Source organism: Rhipicephalus microplus, chromosome 8, assembly GCF_043290135.1.
Source record: "Rhipicephalus microplus isolate Deutch F79 chromosome 8, USDA_Rmic, whole genome shotgun sequence".
Lineage (NCBI taxonomy): Eukaryota > Metazoa > Arthropoda > Arachnida > Ixodida > Ixodidae > Rhipicephalus > Rhipicephalus microplus.
The window spans coordinates 81,157,546-81,171,478 of NC_134707.1; the positions used below are offsets into that span (position 1 = coordinate 81,157,546).

Below are 13,933 nucleotides of genomic sequence, written 5' to 3' on the forward strand. Positions count from 1 at the left end.
TGAGTTTGAGCCTCGCCTGGGGAGTGAAATTTTTATTAGTTTTCATATTTAGCCATGAGGTAATTGTATACTCAATGCTGGCAACTGCCTAGCCTGAAAACATTTGTTTACTGGAGTTGTGTGTAGACAACAGTCCTAAAGGAAACACTTTTACAAGCAACCGTGTTCCCCAGTGGCGCAATTGGTTAGCGCACGGTACTTATACGACAGTTCTCGTGAGCTATGCCGGGGTTGTGAGTTCGAGCCTCACCTGGGGAATGAAGTTTTTATTAGTTTTCATATTTTTACATGAGGTTAATTGTATACTCAATGCTGGCGACAGCCTGGCTCGAAAACATTTGTTTACCGGAGGTGTGTGTAGACAACAGTCCTAAAGGAAACACTCTTACGTGCAACCGCGTTCTCCAGTGGCGCAATTGGTTAGTGCACGGTACTTATACGACAGTTCTCGTGAGCTATGCCGGGGTTGTGAGTTCGAGCCTCACCTGGGGAATGAAATTTTTATTAGTTTTCATATTTAGTCATGAGGTTAATTGTATACTCAATGCTGGCGACTGCCTGGCTCGAAAACATTTGTTTACTGGAGTTGTGTGTAGACAACAGTCCTAAAGGAAACACTCTTACGTGCAACCGCGTTCTCCAGTGGCGCAATTGGTTAGCGCACGGTACTTATACGACAGTTCTCGTGAGCTATGCCGGGGTTGTGAGTTCGAGCCTCACCTGGGGAATGAAATTTTTATTAGTTTTCATATTTAGTCATGAGGTTAATTGTATACTCAATGCTGGCGACTGCCTGGCTCGAAAACATTTGTTTACTGGAGTTGTGTGTAGACAACAGTCCTAAAGGAAAGACTCCTACGTGCGACCGTGTTCCCCAGTGGCGCAATTAGTTAGCACACGGTACTTATACGACAGTTCTCGTGAGCTATGCCGGGGTTGTGAGTTCGTCCCTCACCTATGGAATCAAATTTTTATTAGATTTCATATTTAGTCATGAGGTTAATTGTATACTAAATGCTGACTACAGCCTGACTCGAAAACATTTGTTTACTGGAGGTGTGTGTAGACAACAGTCCTAAAGGAAACACTCTTACGTGCAACCATGTTCCCCAGTGGCGCAATTGGTTAGCGCACGGTACTTATACGACAGTTCTCGTGAGCTATGCCGGGGTTTTGAGTTCAAGCCTCACCTGGGGAATGAAATATTTATTAGTTTTCATTTTTAGTCATGAGGTTAATTGTATACTCAATGCTGGCGACAGCTTGGCCCGAAAACATTTGTTTACTGGAGTTGTGTGTAGAGAACAGTCCTAAAGGAAACACTCTTATGTGCAACCGTGTTCCCCAGTGGCGCAATTGGTTAGCGCACGGTACTTATACGACAGTTCTCGTCAGCTATGCCGGGGTTGTGAGTTCGAGACTCACCTGTGGAATGAAATTTTTATTAGTTTTCATATTTAGTCATGAGGTTATTTGTATACTCAATGCTGGCGACTGCCTGGCTCGAAAACATTTGTTTACTGGAGTTGTGTGTAGACAACAGTCCTAAAGAAAAGACTCCTACGTGCGACCGTGTTCCCCAGTGGCGCAATTAGTTAGCGCACGGTACTTATACGACAGTTCTCGTGAGCTATGCCGGGTTTGTGAGTTTGAGCCTCACCTGGGGAGTGAAATTTTTATTAGTTTTCATATTGAGCCATGAGGTTAATTGTATACTCAATGCTGGCGACTGCCTAGCTCGAAAACTATTGTTTTCTGGAGTTGTGTGGAGACAACAGTCCTAAAGAAAAGACTCCTACGTGCGACCGTGTTCCCCAGTGGCGCAATCGGTTAGCGCACGGTACTTATACAACAGTTCTCGTCAGCTATGCCGGGGTTGTGAGTTCGAGACTCACTTGTGGAATGAAATTTTTATTAGGTTTCATATTTAGTCATGAGGTTAATTGTATACTCAATGCTGGCGACTGCCTGGCTCGAAAACATTTGTTTACTGGAGTCTTGCGCAGACAACAGTCCTCAAGGAAAGACTCCTATGTGCAACCGTGTTTCCCAGTGACGCAATTGGTTAGCGCACCATACTTATACGACAGTTCTCGTGAGCTATGCCGGGGTTGTGAGTTTGAGCCTCACCTGGGGAGTGAAATTTTTATTAGTTTTCTTATTTAGCCATGAGGTTAATTGTATACTCAATGCTGGCGACTGCCTAGCTCGAAAACTATTGTTTACTGAAGTTGTGTGGAGACAACAGTCCTAAAGAAAAGGCTCCTACGTGCGACCGTGTTCCCCAGTGGCGCAATCGGTTAGCGCACGGTACCTATACAACAGTTCTCGTCAGCTATGCCGGGGTTGTGAGTTCGAGACTCACCTGGGGAATGAAATTTTTATCAGTTTTCATATTTAGTCATGAGGTTAATTGTATACTCAATGCTGGCGACTGCCTGGCTCGAAAACATTTGTTTACTGGAGGTGTGTGTAGACAACAGTCCTAAAGGAAAAACTCTTACGTGCAACCGTGTTCCCCAGTGGCGCAATTGGTTAGCGCACCATACTTATACGACAGTTCTCGTGAGCTATCCCGGGGTTGTGAGTTCGAGCCTCACCTGGGGAATGAAATTTTTATTAGTTTTCATATTTAGTCATAAGGTCAACTGTATACGCAATGCTGGCGACTGCCTGGCTCGAAAACATTTGTTTACTGGAGGTGTGTGTAGACAACAGTCGTAAAGGAAACACTCTAACGTGAAACCGTGTTCCCCAGTGGCGCAATTGGTTAGCGCACGGTACTTATGCGACAGTTCTCGTGAGCTATGCAACGTTGTGAGTTCGAGCCTCACCTGGGGAATGAAAATTTTATTGGTTTTCATATTTAGTCATGAGGTTAATTGTATACTCAATGCTGGCGACTGCCTGGCTCGAAAACATTTGTTTACTGGAGGTGTGTGTAGAGAACAGTCCTAAAGGAAACACTCTTACGTGCAACCGTGTTCCCCAGTGGCGCAATTGGTTAGCGCACGGTACTTATACGACAGTTCTCGTGAGCTATGCCGGGGCTGTGATTTCGAGCCTCACCTGGGGAATGAAATTTTTATTAGTTTTCATTATTAGTCATGAGGTTAATTGTATACTCAATGCTGGCGACTGCCTGGCTCGAAAACATTTGTTTACTGGAGGTGTGTGTAGACAACAGTCCTAAAGGAAACACTCTTACGTGAAACCGTGTTCGCAGTGGCGCAATTGGTTAGCGCACGGTACTTATACGACAGTTCTCGTGAGCTTTGCCGGGGTTGTGAGTTCGAGCCTCACCTGGGGAATGAAGTTTTTATTAGTTTTCATATTTTTACATGAGGTTAATTGTATACTTAATGCTGGCGACTGCCTGGCTCGAAAACATTTGTTTACTGGAGTTGTGTGTAGACAACAGTCCTAAAGGAAACACTCTTACGTGCAACCGCGTTCTCCAGTGGCGCAATTGGTTAGCGCGCGGTACTTATACGACAGTTCTCGTGAGCTATGCCGGGGTTGTGAGTTCGAGCCTCACCTGGGGAATGAAATTTTTATTAGTTTTCATATTTAGTCATGAGGTTAATTGTATACTCAATGCTGGCGACTGCCTGGCTCGAAAACATTTGTTTACTGGAGTTGTGTGTAGACAACAGTCCTAAAGGAAAGACTCCTACGTGCGACCGTGTTCCCCAGTGGCGCAATTAGTTAGCACACGGTACTTATACGACAGTTCTCGTGAGCTATGCCGGGGTTGTGAGTTCGTCCCTCACCTATGGAATCAAATTTTTATTAAATTTCATATTTAGTCATGAGGTTAATTGTATACTAAATGCTGACTACAGCCTGACTCGAAAACATTTGTTTACTGGAGGTGTGTGTAGACAACAGTCCTAAAGGAAACACTCTTATGTGCAACCGTGTTCCCCAGTGGCGCAATTGGTTAGCGCACGGTACTTATACGACAGTTCTCGTCAGCTATGCCGGGGTTGTGAGTTCGAGACTCACCTGTGGAATGAATTTTTTATTAGTTTTCATATTTAGTCATGAGGTTAATTGTATACTCAATGCTGGCGACTGCCTGGCTCGAAAACATTTGTTTACTGGAGTTGTGTGTAGACAACAGTCCTAAAGGAAAGACTCCTACGTGCGACCGTGTTCCCCAGTGGCGCAATTAGTTAGCACACGGTACTTATACGACAGTTCTCGTGAGCTATGCCGGGGTTGTGAGTTCGAGCCTCACCTGGGGAATGAAGTTTTTATTAGTTTTCATATTTTTACATGAGGTTAATTGTATACTCAATGCTGGCGACAGCCTGGCTCCAAAACATTTGTTTACCGGAGGTGTGTGTAGACAACAGTCCTAAAGGAAACACTCTTACGTGCAACCGCGTTCTCCAGTGGCGCAATTGGTTAGTGCACGGTACTTATACGACAGTTCTCGTGAGCTATGCCGGGGTTGTGAGTTCGAGCCTCACCTGGGGAATGAAATTTTTATTAGTTTTCATATTTAGTCATGAGGGTAATTGTATACTCAATGCTGGCGACTGCCTGGCTCGAAAACATTTGTTTACTGGAGTTGTGTGTAGACAACAGTCCTAAAGGAAACACTCTTACGTGCAACCGCGTTCTCCAGTGGCGCAATTGGTTAGCGCACGGTACTTATACGACAGTTCTCGTGAGCTATGCCGGGGTTGTGAGTTCGAGCCTCACCTGGGGAATGAAATTTTTATTAGTTTTCATATTTAGTCATGAGGTTAATTGTATACTCAATGCTGGCGACTGCCTGGCTCGAAAACATTTGTTTACTGGAGTTGTGTGTAGACAACAGTCCTAAAGGAAAGACTCCTACGTGCGACCGTGTTCCCCAGTGGCGCAATTAGTTAGCACACGGTACTTATACGACAGTTCTCGTGAGCTATGCCGGGGTTGTGAGTTCGTCCCTCACCTATGGAATCAAATTTTTATTAGATTTCATATTTAGTCATGAGGTTAATTGTATACTAAATGCTGACTACAGCCTGACTCGAAAACATTTGTTTACTGGAGGTGTGTGTAGACAACAGTCCTAAAGGAAACACTCTTACGTGCAACCATGTTCCCCAGTGGCGCAATTGGTTAGCGCACGGTACTTATACGACAGTTCTCGTGAGCTATGCCGGGGTTTTGAGTTCAAGCCTCACCTGGGGAATGAAATATTTATTAGTTTTCATATTTAGTCATGAGGTTAATTGTATACTCAATGCTGGCGACAGCTTGGCCCGAAAACATTTGTTTACTGGAGTTGTGTGTAGAGAACAGTCCTAAAGGAAACACTCCTATGTGCAACCGTGTTCCCCAGTGGCGCAATTGGTTAGCGCACGGTACTTATACGACAGTTCTCGTGAGCTATGCCGGGGTTGTGAGTTCGAGCCTCCCCTGGGGATTGAAATTTTTATTAGTTTTCATATTTAGTCATGAGGTTAATTGTATACTCAATGCTGGCGACTGCCTAGCTCGAAAACATTTGTTTACTGGAGTTGTGTGTAGGCAACAGTCCTAAAGAAAAGACTCCTACGTGCGACCGTGTTCCCCAGTGGCGCAATTGGTTAGCGCACGGTACTTATACGACAGTTCTCGTCAGCTATGCCGGGGTTGTGAGTTCGAGACTCACCTGTGGAATGAAATTTTTATTAGTTTTCATATTTAGTCATGAGGTTATTTGTATACTCAATGCTGGCGACTGCCTGGCTCGAAAACATTTGTTTACTGGAGTTGTGTGTAGACAACAGTCCTAAAGAAAAGACTCCTACGTGCGACCGTGTTCCCCAGTGGCGCAATTAGTTAGCGCACGGTACTTATACGGCAGTTCTCGTGAGCTATGCCGGGTTTGTGAGTTTGAGCCTCACCTGGGGAGTGAAATTTTTATTAGTTTTCATATTGAGCCATGAGGTTAATTGTATACTCAATGCTGGCGACTGCCTAGCTCGAAAACTATTGTTTTCTGGAGTTGTGTGGAGACAACAGTCCTAAAGAAAAGACTCCTACGTGCGACCGTGTTCCCCAGTGGCGCAATCGGTTAGCGCACGGTACTTATACAACAGTTCTCGTCAGCTATGCCGGGGTTGTGAGTTCGAGACTCACTTGTGGAATGAAATTTTTATTAGGTTTCATATTTAGTCATGAGGTTAATTGTATACTCAATGCTGGCGACTGCCTGGCTCGAAAACATTTGTTTACTGGAGTCTTGCGCAGACAACAGTCCTCAAGGAAAGACTCCTATGTGCAACCGTGTTCCCCAGTGGCGCAATTGGTTAGCGCACCATACTTATACGACAGTTCTCGTGAGCTATGCCGGGGTTGTGAGTTTGAGCCTCACCTGGGGAGTGAAATTTTTATTAGTTTTCTTATTTAGCCATGAGGTTAATTGTATACTCAATGCTGGCGACTGCCTAGCTCGAAAACTATTGTTTACTGGAGTTGTGTGGAGACAACAGTCCTAAAGAAAAGGCTCCTACGTGCGACCGTGTTCCCCAGTGGCGCAATCGGTTAGCGCACGGTACCTATACAACAGTTCTCGTCAGCTATGCCGGGGTTGTGAGTTCGAGACTCACCTGGGGAATGAAATTTTTATCAGTTTTCATATTTAGTCATGAGGTTAATTGTATACTCAATGCTGGCGACTGCCTGGCTCGAAAACATTTGTTTAGTGGAGGTGTGTGTAGACAACAGTCCTAAAGGAAAAACTCTTACGTGCAACCGTGTTCCCCAGTGGCGCAATTGGTTAGCGCACCATACTTATACGACAGTTCTCGTGAGCTATCCCGGGGTTGTGAGTTCGAGCCTCACCTGGGGAATGAAATTTTTATTAGTTTTCATATTTAGTCATAAGGTCAACTGTATACGCAATGCTGGCGACTGCCTGGCTCGAAAACATTTGTTTACTGGAGGTGTGTGTAGACAACAGTCGTAAAGGAAACACTCTAACGTGAAACCGTGTTCCCCAGTGGCGCAATTGGTTAGCGCACGGTACTTATGCGACAGTTCTCGTGAGCTATGCAACGTTGTGAGTTCGAGCCTCACCTGGGGAATGAAAATTTTATTGGTTTTCATATTTAGTCATGAGGTTAATTGTATACTCAATGCTGGCGACTGCCTGGCCAGAAAACATTTGTTTACTGGAGGTGGGTGTAGAGAACAGTCCTAAAGGAAACACTCTTACGTGCAACCGTGTTCCCCAGTGGCGCAATTGGTTAGCGCACGGTACTTATACGACAGTTCTCGTGAGCTATGCCGGGGTTGTGATTTCGAGCCTCACCTGGGGAATGAAATTTTTATTAGTTTTCATTATTAGTCATGAGGTTAATTGTATACTCAATGCTGGCGACTGCCTGGCTCGAAAACATTTGTTTACTGGAGGTGTGTGTAGACAACAGTCCTAAAGGAAACACTCTTACGTGAAACCGTGTTCGCAGTGGCGCAATTGGTTAGCGCACGGTACTTATACGACAGTTCTCGTGAGCTTTGCCGGGGTTGTGAGTTCGAGCCTCACCTGGGGAATGAAGTTTTTATTAGTTTTCATATTTTTACATGAGGTTAATTGTATACTTAATGCTGGCGACTGCCTGGCTCGAAAACATTTGTTTACTGGAGTTGTGTGTAGACAACAGTCCTAAAGGAAACACTCTTACGTGCAACCGCGTTCTCCAGTGGCGCAATTGGTTAGCGCGCGGTACTTATACGACAGTTCTCGTGAGCTATGCCGGGGTTGTGAGTTCGAGCCTCACCTGGGGAATGAAATTTTTATTAGTTTTCATATTTAGTCATGAGGTTAATTGTATACTCAATGCTGGCGACTGCCTGGCTCGAAAACATTTGTTTACTGGAGTTGTGTGTAGACAACAGTCCTAAAGGAAAGACTCCTACGTGCGACCGTGTTCCCCAGTGGCGCAATTAGTTAGCACACGGTACTTATACGACAGTTCTCGTGAGCTATGCCGGGGTTGTGAGTTCGTCCCTCACCTATGGAATCAAATTTTTATTAAATTTCATATTTAGTCATGAGGTTAATTGTATACTAAATGCTGACTACAGCCTGACTCGAAAACATTTGTTTACTGGAGGTGTGTGTAGACAACAGTCCTAAAGGAAACACTCTTACGTGCAACCATGTTCCCCAGTGGCGCAATTGGTTAGCGCACGGTACTTATACGACAGTTCTCGTGAGCTATGCCGGGGTTTTGAGTTCAAGCCTCACCTGGGGAATGAAATATTTATTAGTTTTCATATTTAGTCATGAGGTTAATTGTATACTCAATGCTGGCGACAGCTTGGCCCGAAAACATTTGTTTACTGGAGTTGTGTGTAGAGAACAGTCCTAAAGGAAACACTCTTATGTGCAACCGTGTTCCCCAGTGGCGCAATTGGTTAGCGCACGGTACTTATACGACAGTTCTCGTCAGCTATGCCGGGGTTGTGAGTTCGAGACTCACCTGTGGAATGAAATTTTTATTAGTTTTCATATTTAGTCATGAGGTTATTTGTATACTCAATGCTGGCGACTGCCTGGCTCGAAAACATTTGTTTACTGGAGTTGTGTGTAGACAACAGTCCTAAAGAAAAGACTCCTACGTGCGACCGTGTTCCCCAGTGGCGCAATTAGTTAGCGCACGGTACTTATACGACAGTTCTCGTGAGCTATGCCGGGTTTGTGAGTTTGAGCCTCACCTGAGGAGTGAAATTTTTATTAGTTTTCATATTGAGCCATGAGGTTAATTGTATACTCAATGCTGGCGACTGCCTAGCTCGAAAACTATTGTTTTCTTGAGTTGTGTGGAGACAACAGTCCTAAAGAAAAGACTCCTACGTGCGACCGTGTTCCCCAGTGGCGCAATCGGTTAGCGCACGGTACTTATACAACAGTTCTCGTCAGCTATGCCGGGGTTGTGAGTTCGAGACTCACTTGTGGAATGAAATTTTTATTAGGTTTCATATTTAGTCATGAGGTTAATTGTATACTCAATGCTGGCGACTGCCTGGCTCGAAAACATTTGTTTACTGGAGTCTTGCGCAGACAACAGTCCTCAAGGAAAGACTCCTATGTGCAACCGTGTTCCCCAGTGGCGCAATTGGCTAGCGCACCATACTTATACGACAGTTCTCGTGAGCTATGCCGGGGTTGTGAGTTTGAGCCTCACCTGGGGAGTGAAATTTTTATTAGTTTTCTTATTTAGCCATGAGGTTAATTGTATACTCAATGCTAGCGACTGCCTAGCTCGAAAACTATTGTTTACTGGAGTTGTGTGGAGACAACAGTCCTAAAGAAAAGGCTCCTACGTGCGACCGTGTTCCCCAGTGGCGCAATCGGTTAGCGCACGGTACCTATACAACAGTTCTCGTCAGCTATGCCGGGGTTGTGAGTTCGAGACTCACCTGGGGAATGAAATTTTTATCAGTTTTCATATTTAGTCATGAGGTTAATTGTATACTCAATGCTGGCGACTGCCTGGCTCGAAAACATTTGTTTACTGGAGGTGTGTGTAGACAACAGTCCTAAAGGAAAAACTCTTACGTGCAACCGTGTTCCCCAGTGGCGCAATTGGTTAGCGCACCATACTTATACGACAGTTCTCGTGAGCTATCCCGGGGTTGTGAGTTCGAGCCTCACCTGGGGAATGAAATTTTTATTAGTTTTCATATTTAGTCATAAGGTCAACTGTATACGCAATGCTGGCGACTGCCTGGCTCGAAAACATTTGTTTACTGGAGGTGTGTGTAGACAACAGTCGTAAAGGAAACACTCTAACGTGAAACCGTGTTCCCCAGTGGCGCAATTGGTTAGCGCACGGTACTTATGCGACAGTTCTCGTGAGCTATGCAACGTTGTGAGTTCGAGCCTCACCTGGGGAATGAAAATTTTATTGGTTTTCATATTTAGTCATGAGGTTAATTGTATACTCAATGCTGGCGACTGCCTGGCTCGAAAACATTTGTTTACTGGAGGTGTGTGTAGAGAACAGTCCTAAAGGAAACACTCTTACGTGCAACCGTGTTCCCCAGTGGCGCAATTGGTTAGCGCACGGTACTTATACGACAGTTCTCGTGAGCTATGCCGGGGCTGTGATTTCGAGCCTCACCTGGGGAATGAAACTTTTATTAGTTTTCATTATTAGTCATGAGGTTAATTGTATACTCAATGCTGGCGACTGCCTGGCTCGAAAACATTTGTTTACTGGAGGTGTGTGTAGACAACAGTCCTAAAGGAAACACTCTTACGTGAAACCGTGTTCGCAGTGGCGCAATTGGTTAGCGCACGGTACTTATACGACAGTTCTCGTGAGCTTTGCCGGGGTTGTGAGTTCGAGCCTCACCTGGGGAATGAAGTTTTTATTAGTTTTCATATTTTTACATGAGGTTAATTGTATACTTAATGCTGGCGACTGCCTGGCTCGAAAACATTTGTTTACTGGAGTTGTGTGTAGACAACAGTCCTAAAGGAAACACTCTTACGTGCAACCGCGTTCTCCAGTGGCGCAATTGGTTAGCGCGCGGTACTTATACGACAGTTCTCGTGAGCTATGCCGGGGTTGTGAGTTCGAGCCTCACCTGGGGAATGAAATTTTTATTAGTTTTCATAATTAGTCATGAGGTTAATTGTATACTCAATGCTGGCGACTGCCTGGCTCGAAAACATTTGTTTACTGGAGTTGTGTGTAGACAACAGTCCTAAAGGAAAGACTCCTACGTGCGACCGTGTTCCCCAGTGGCGCAATTAGTTAGCACACGGTACTTATACGACAGTTCTCGTGAGCTATGCCGGGGTTGTGAGTTCGTCCCTCACCTATGGAATCAAATTTTTATTAAATTTCATATTTAGTCATGAGGTTAATTGTATACTAAATGCTGACTACAGCCTGACTCGAAAACATTTGTTTACTGGAGGTGTGTGTAGACAACAGTCCTAAAGGAAACACTCTTATGTGCAACCGTGTTCCCCAGTGGCGCAATTGGTTAGCGCACGGTACTTATACGACAGTTCTCGTCAGCTATGCCGGGGTTGTGAGTTCGAGACTCACCTGTGGAATGAAATTTTTATTAGTTTTCATATTTAGTCATGAGGTTAATTGTATACTCAATGCTGGCGACTGCCTGGCTCGAAAACATTTGTTTACTGGAGTTGTGTGTAGACAACAGTCCTAAAGGAAAGACTCCTACGTGCGACCGTGTTCCCCAGTGGCGCAATTAGTTAGCACACGGTACTTATACGACAGTTCTCGTGAGCTATGCCGGGGTTGTGAGTTCGAGCCTCACCTGGGGAATGAAGTTTTTATTAGTTTTCATATTTTTACATGAGGTTAATTGTATACTCAATGCTGGCGACAGCCTGGCTCCAAAACATTTGTTTACCGGAGGTGTGTGTAGACAACAGTCCTAAAGGAAACACTCTTACGTGCAACCGCGTTCTCCAGTGGCGCAATTGGTTAGTGCACGGTACTTATACGACAGTTCTCGTGAGCTATGCCGGGGTTGTGAGTTCGAGCCTCACCTGGGGAATGAAATTTTTATTAGTTTTCATATTTAGTCATGAGGGTAATTGTATACTCAATGCTGGCGACTGCCTGGCTCGAAAACATTTGTTTACTGGAGTTGTGTGTAGACAACAGTCCTAAAGGAAACACTCTTACGTGCAACCGCGTTCTCCAGTGGCGCAATTGGTTAGCGCACGGTACTTATACGACAGTTCTCGTGAGCTATGCCGGGGTTGTGAGTTCGAGCCTCACCTGGGGAATGAAATTTTTATTAGTTTTCATATTTAGTCATGAGGTTAATTGTATACTCAATGCTGGCGACTGCCTGGCTCGAAAACATTTGTTTACTGGAGTTGTGTGTAGACAACAGTCCTAAAGGAAAGACTCCTACGTGCGACCGTGTTCCCCAGTGGCGCAATTAGTTAGCACACGGTACTTATACGACAGTTCTCGTGAGCTATGCCGGGGTTGTGAGTTCGTCCCTCACCTATGGAATCAAATTTTTATTAGATTTCATATTTAGTCATGAGGTTAATTGTATACTAAATGCTGACTACAGCCTGACTCGAAAACATTTGTTTACTGGAGGTGTGTGTAGACAACAGTCCTAAAGGAAACACTCTTACGTGCAACCATGTTCCCCAGTGGCGCAATTGGTTAGCGCACGGTACTTATACGACAGTTCTCGTGAGCTATGCCGGGGTTTTGAGTTCAAGCCTCACCTGGGGAATGAAATATTTATTAGTTTTCATATTTAGTCATGAGGTTAATTGTATACTCAATGCTGGCGACAGCTTGGCCCGAAAACATTTGTTTACTGGAGTTGTGTGTAGAGAACAGTCCTAAAGGAAACACTCTTATGTGCAACCGTGTTCCCCAGTGGCGCAATTGGTTAGCGCACGGTACTTATACGACAGTTCTCGTGAGCTATGCCGGGGTTGTGAGTTCGAGCCTCCCCTGGGGATTGAAATTTTTATTAGTTTTCATATTTAGTCATGAGGTTAATTGTATACTCAATGCTGGCGACTGCCTAGCTCGAAAACATTTGTTTACTGGAGTTGTGTGTAGGCAACAGTCCTAAAGAAAAGACTCCTACGTGCGACCGTGTTCCCCAGTGGCGCAATTGGTTAGCGCACGGTACTTATACGACAGTTCTCGTCAGCTATGCCGGGGTTGTGAGTTCGAGACTCACCTGTGGAATGAAATTTTTATTAGTTTTCATATTTAGTCATGAGGTTATTTGTATACTCAATGCTGGCGACTGCCTGGCTCGAAAACATTTGTTTACTGGAGTTGTGTGTAGACAACAGTCCTAAAGAAAAGACTCCTACGTGCGACCGTGTTCCCCAGTGGCGCAATTAGTTAGCGCACGGTACTTATACGGCAGTTCTCGTGAGCTATGCCGGGTTTGTGAGTTTGAGCCTCACCTGGGGAGTGAAATTTTTATTAGTTTTCATATTGAGCCATGAGGTTAATTGTATACTCAATGCTGGCGACTGCCTAGCTCGAAAACTATTGTTTTCTGGAGTTGTGTGGAGACAACAGTCCTAAAGAAAAGACTCCTACGTGCGACCGTGTTCCCCAGTGGCGCAATCGGTTAGCGCACGGTACTTATACAACAGTTCTCGTCAGCTATGCCGGGGTTGTGAGTTCGAGACTCACTTGTGGAATGAAATTTTTATTAGGTTTCATATTTAGTCATGAGGTTAATTGTATACTCAATGCTGGCGACTGCCTGGCTCGAAAACATTTGTTTACTGGAGTCTTGCGCAGACAACAGTCCTCAAGGAAAGACTCCTATGTGCAACCGTGTTCCCCAGTGGCGCAATTGGTTAGCGCACCATACTTATACGACAGTTCTCGTGAGCTATGCCGGGGTTGTGAGTTTGAGCCTCACCTGGGGAGTGAAATTTTTATTAGTTTTCTTATTTAGCCATGAGGTTAATTGTATACTCAATGCTGGCGACTGCCTAGCTCGAAAACTATTGTTTACTGGAGTTGTGTGGAGACAACAGTCCTAAAGAAAAGGCTCCTACGTGCGACCGTGTTCCCCAGTGGCGCAATCGGTTAGCGCACGGTACCTATACAACAGTTCTCGTCAGCTATGCCGGGGTTGTGAGTTCGAGACTCACCTGGGGAATGAAATTTTTATCAGTTTTCATATTTAGTCATGAGGTTAATTGTATACTCAATGCTGGCGACTGCCTGGCTCGAAAACATTTGTTTAGTGGAGGTGTGTGTAGACAACAGTCCTAAAGGAAAAACTCTTACGTGCAACCGTGTTCCCCAGTGGCGCAATTGGTTAGCGCACCATACTTATACGACAGTTCTCGTGAGCTATCCCGGGGTTGTGAGTTCGAGCCTCACCTGGGGAATGAAATTTTTATTAGTTTTCATATTTAGTCATAAGGTCAACTGTATACGCA

General features: G+C 44.8%; 29 non-coding genes across 29 annotated transcripts; all 29 read left to right on the forward strand.

Moving 5' to 3' along the window:
- Nucleotides 1-166: 166 nt before the first annotated feature.
- Nucleotides 167-258, forward strand: TRNAI-UAU (transfer RNA isoleucine (anticodon UAU)). The gene is given in 2 exon segments: nt 167-204; nt 223-258. It is a non-coding gene; the product is annotated as a tRNA-Ile (tRNA).
- A 143-nt stretch (nt 259-401) lies between these two features.
- TRNAI-UAU (transfer RNA isoleucine (anticodon UAU)) lies at nt 402-493 on the forward strand. The gene is given in 2 exon segments: nt 402-439; nt 458-493. It is a non-coding gene; the product is annotated as a tRNA-Ile (tRNA).
- A 143-nt stretch (nt 494-636) lies between these two features.
- On the forward strand, nt 637-728 carry TRNAI-UAU (transfer RNA isoleucine (anticodon UAU)). The gene is given in 2 exon segments: nt 637-674; nt 693-728. It is a non-coding gene; the product is annotated as a tRNA-Ile (tRNA).
- Nucleotides 729-1,106: 378 nt separating this feature from the next.
- On the forward strand, nt 1,107-1,198 carry TRNAI-UAU (transfer RNA isoleucine (anticodon UAU)). Its single transcript is given in 2 exon segments — nt 1,107-1,144; nt 1,163-1,198. It is a non-coding gene; the product is annotated as a tRNA-Ile (tRNA).
- A 143-nt stretch (nt 1,199-1,341) lies between these two features.
- On the forward strand, nt 1,342-1,433 carry TRNAI-UAU (transfer RNA isoleucine (anticodon UAU)). The gene is given in 2 exon segments: nt 1,342-1,379; nt 1,398-1,433. It is a non-coding gene; the product is annotated as a tRNA-Ile (tRNA).
- An 848-nt stretch (nt 1,434-2,281) lies between these two features.
- On the forward strand, nt 2,282-2,373 carry TRNAI-UAU (transfer RNA isoleucine (anticodon UAU)). The gene is given in 2 exon segments: nt 2,282-2,319; nt 2,338-2,373. It is a non-coding gene; the product is annotated as a tRNA-Ile (tRNA).
- Nucleotides 2,374-2,985: 612 nt separating this feature from the next.
- TRNAI-UAU (transfer RNA isoleucine (anticodon UAU)) lies at nt 2,986-3,077 on the forward strand. The gene is given in 2 exon segments: nt 2,986-3,023; nt 3,042-3,077. It is a non-coding gene; the product is annotated as a tRNA-Ile (tRNA).
- A 377-nt stretch (nt 3,078-3,454) lies between these two features.
- TRNAI-UAU (transfer RNA isoleucine (anticodon UAU)) lies at nt 3,455-3,546 on the forward strand. The gene is given in 2 exon segments: nt 3,455-3,492; nt 3,511-3,546. It is a non-coding gene; the product is annotated as a tRNA-Ile (tRNA).
- A 378-nt stretch (nt 3,547-3,924) lies between these two features.
- Nucleotides 3,925-4,016, forward strand: TRNAI-UAU (transfer RNA isoleucine (anticodon UAU)). Its single transcript is given in 2 exon segments — nt 3,925-3,962; nt 3,981-4,016. It is a non-coding gene; the product is annotated as a tRNA-Ile (tRNA).
- A 378-nt stretch (nt 4,017-4,394) lies between these two features.
- Nucleotides 4,395-4,486, forward strand: TRNAI-UAU (transfer RNA isoleucine (anticodon UAU)). The gene is given in 2 exon segments: nt 4,395-4,432; nt 4,451-4,486. It is a non-coding gene; the product is annotated as a tRNA-Ile (tRNA).
- Nucleotides 4,487-4,629: 143 nt separating this feature from the next.
- Nucleotides 4,630-4,721, forward strand: TRNAI-UAU (transfer RNA isoleucine (anticodon UAU)). Its single transcript is given in 2 exon segments — nt 4,630-4,667; nt 4,686-4,721. It is a non-coding gene; the product is annotated as a tRNA-Ile (tRNA).
- Nucleotides 4,722-5,099: 378 nt separating this feature from the next.
- Nucleotides 5,100-5,191, forward strand: TRNAI-UAU (transfer RNA isoleucine (anticodon UAU)). Its single transcript is given in 2 exon segments — nt 5,100-5,137; nt 5,156-5,191. It is a non-coding gene; the product is annotated as a tRNA-Ile (tRNA).
- Nucleotides 5,192-5,334: 143 nt separating this feature from the next.
- Nucleotides 5,335-5,426, forward strand: TRNAI-UAU (transfer RNA isoleucine (anticodon UAU)). The gene is given in 2 exon segments: nt 5,335-5,372; nt 5,391-5,426. It is a non-coding gene; the product is annotated as a tRNA-Ile (tRNA).
- A 143-nt stretch (nt 5,427-5,569) lies between these two features.
- TRNAI-UAU (transfer RNA isoleucine (anticodon UAU)) lies at nt 5,570-5,661 on the forward strand. Its single transcript is given in 2 exon segments — nt 5,570-5,607; nt 5,626-5,661. It is a non-coding gene; the product is annotated as a tRNA-Ile (tRNA).
- Nucleotides 5,662-6,509: 848 nt separating this feature from the next.
- TRNAI-UAU (transfer RNA isoleucine (anticodon UAU)) lies at nt 6,510-6,601 on the forward strand. The gene is given in 2 exon segments: nt 6,510-6,547; nt 6,566-6,601. It is a non-coding gene; the product is annotated as a tRNA-Ile (tRNA).
- Nucleotides 6,602-7,213: 612 nt separating this feature from the next.
- Nucleotides 7,214-7,305, forward strand: TRNAI-UAU (transfer RNA isoleucine (anticodon UAU)). Its single transcript is given in 2 exon segments — nt 7,214-7,251; nt 7,270-7,305. It is a non-coding gene; the product is annotated as a tRNA-Ile (tRNA).
- A 377-nt stretch (nt 7,306-7,682) lies between these two features.
- TRNAI-UAU (transfer RNA isoleucine (anticodon UAU)) lies at nt 7,683-7,774 on the forward strand. The gene is given in 2 exon segments: nt 7,683-7,720; nt 7,739-7,774. It is a non-coding gene; the product is annotated as a tRNA-Ile (tRNA).
- Nucleotides 7,775-8,152: 378 nt separating this feature from the next.
- Nucleotides 8,153-8,244, forward strand: TRNAI-UAU (transfer RNA isoleucine (anticodon UAU)). Its single transcript is given in 2 exon segments — nt 8,153-8,190; nt 8,209-8,244. It is a non-coding gene; the product is annotated as a tRNA-Ile (tRNA).
- A 143-nt stretch (nt 8,245-8,387) lies between these two features.
- TRNAI-UAU (transfer RNA isoleucine (anticodon UAU)) lies at nt 8,388-8,479 on the forward strand. The gene is given in 2 exon segments: nt 8,388-8,425; nt 8,444-8,479. It is a non-coding gene; the product is annotated as a tRNA-Ile (tRNA).
- Nucleotides 8,480-9,327: 848 nt separating this feature from the next.
- TRNAI-UAU (transfer RNA isoleucine (anticodon UAU)) lies at nt 9,328-9,419 on the forward strand. The gene is given in 2 exon segments: nt 9,328-9,365; nt 9,384-9,419. It is a non-coding gene; the product is annotated as a tRNA-Ile (tRNA).
- A 612-nt stretch (nt 9,420-10,031) lies between these two features.
- TRNAI-UAU (transfer RNA isoleucine (anticodon UAU)) lies at nt 10,032-10,123 on the forward strand. Its single transcript is given in 2 exon segments — nt 10,032-10,069; nt 10,088-10,123. It is a non-coding gene; the product is annotated as a tRNA-Ile (tRNA).
- Nucleotides 10,124-10,500: 377 nt separating this feature from the next.
- On the forward strand, nt 10,501-10,592 carry TRNAI-UAU (transfer RNA isoleucine (anticodon UAU)). The gene is given in 2 exon segments: nt 10,501-10,538; nt 10,557-10,592. It is a non-coding gene; the product is annotated as a tRNA-Ile (tRNA).
- A 378-nt stretch (nt 10,593-10,970) lies between these two features.
- Nucleotides 10,971-11,062, forward strand: TRNAI-UAU (transfer RNA isoleucine (anticodon UAU)). The gene is given in 2 exon segments: nt 10,971-11,008; nt 11,027-11,062. It is a non-coding gene; the product is annotated as a tRNA-Ile (tRNA).
- A 378-nt stretch (nt 11,063-11,440) lies between these two features.
- TRNAI-UAU (transfer RNA isoleucine (anticodon UAU)) lies at nt 11,441-11,532 on the forward strand. Its single transcript is given in 2 exon segments — nt 11,441-11,478; nt 11,497-11,532. It is a non-coding gene; the product is annotated as a tRNA-Ile (tRNA).
- A 143-nt stretch (nt 11,533-11,675) lies between these two features.
- Nucleotides 11,676-11,767, forward strand: TRNAI-UAU (transfer RNA isoleucine (anticodon UAU)). Its single transcript is given in 2 exon segments — nt 11,676-11,713; nt 11,732-11,767. It is a non-coding gene; the product is annotated as a tRNA-Ile (tRNA).
- A 378-nt stretch (nt 11,768-12,145) lies between these two features.
- Nucleotides 12,146-12,237, forward strand: TRNAI-UAU (transfer RNA isoleucine (anticodon UAU)). Its single transcript is given in 2 exon segments — nt 12,146-12,183; nt 12,202-12,237. It is a non-coding gene; the product is annotated as a tRNA-Ile (tRNA).
- A 143-nt stretch (nt 12,238-12,380) lies between these two features.
- On the forward strand, nt 12,381-12,472 carry TRNAI-UAU (transfer RNA isoleucine (anticodon UAU)). Its single transcript is given in 2 exon segments — nt 12,381-12,418; nt 12,437-12,472. It is a non-coding gene; the product is annotated as a tRNA-Ile (tRNA).
- A 143-nt stretch (nt 12,473-12,615) lies between these two features.
- TRNAI-UAU (transfer RNA isoleucine (anticodon UAU)) lies at nt 12,616-12,707 on the forward strand. Its single transcript is given in 2 exon segments — nt 12,616-12,653; nt 12,672-12,707. It is a non-coding gene; the product is annotated as a tRNA-Ile (tRNA).
- An 848-nt stretch (nt 12,708-13,555) lies between these two features.
- Nucleotides 13,556-13,647, forward strand: TRNAI-UAU (transfer RNA isoleucine (anticodon UAU)). Its single transcript is given in 2 exon segments — nt 13,556-13,593; nt 13,612-13,647. It is a non-coding gene; the product is annotated as a tRNA-Ile (tRNA).
- Nucleotides 13,648-13,933: the final 286 nt, after the last annotated feature.